Genomic DNA, 1,075 nt, shown 5'->3' with positions numbered 1-1,075 from the left:
AACAAGGGGCTGGAATTATGATTGATAAAGAAGCAGCGGTAAGTCTTGTTAGTCAAAGGTGGGAGACGGTTAATCATTTTCTTCTTGAGAAGCGGCCTTGTTTCTGTCTAGTTCCAAACATGGTCATGGAGTGGATATCTTTCTCTGGACATTATTTATTTTCCATGAGCGATATTTATCTTCATTTGGGAATATCACGCCCTAGCTGCCAACAAGGCTGTTTTTCACTTCCTCAGTCTCTCCTGACAAGGTCAGCCTGCAGGACGTTAACCTGTGGGGTCCAGGTCCACAGCAGTCAGGGCATTCTACCCTTGCCCCGTTGAATTGGTCGTCAAGGGAATAATTTTGGTTGTTCACAGATGCACCAGGATATCCTGTGAGTCTACTGCCATGTGTTTGGGATAGGCTGTTTCTGCTTTGTCTCTGCTAGTGTCCTTTGATAGCACCTGCATTGCGATTATGCTCTCATCCAGTTTTTCTGAACAGATGCAAATGCTGGGTCTTAGTTTCAGTTCCTTCCAAATGCAGATCCCAAGACAACAGCATGTGTACAGGTAATTCACTGTAGAAAGTTATCCCCGTTAGCAAGCGTGATTCAACTGCCCAGGGGCCCACCTGAGAGCCTGTAGAAGATCCACCTCAGAATGGCTCACCTGAGACCCGGAAGAAGGAAGTCTTTACTCACCAGTCCATCCTCATGTGCATTCGCCAGAAAGACTGAGCAGCCTCCATAGGTGTCCTCTGCCCGGCAAATGTTAAACATTTCTTCAATATGCGAGAGATGAATGGATAAATGAAAAAAAAATGTTTTGCCCTTGAGAGTTTCCAGGGATTTCTGTGAGTATCACATTAGCAGGATCAAGTCCCAAAGAAGTTGAAAAACCTAACACCTGACATGGCTGGCCTGGCTTTACCTAGACAACGTCCCTGGCCTCTGAGAGCTTCTATGAGCAATTAGCCAGATTTCTGCCTGGCTCTCCCAGGCCACAGAGAGAAGTTTCTGTCTATCCTTGCGGGTGAAGGCCCTCAACAAATGCATCTTCCCAAGGACCAGACCCACTCTGGGTTCAGTAAC

Source organism: Pteropus vampyrus, unplaced genomic scaffold (assembly GCF_000151845.1).
Source record: "Pteropus vampyrus isolate Shadow unplaced genomic scaffold, Pvam_2.0 Scaffold339, whole genome shotgun sequence".
Classification (NCBI taxonomy): Eukaryota; Metazoa; Chordata; class Mammalia; order Chiroptera; family Pteropodidae; genus Pteropus; species Pteropus vampyrus.
The sequence above is the reverse complement of the archived record's forward strand: the minus strand, read 5'-3'. Positions refer to the sequence as shown.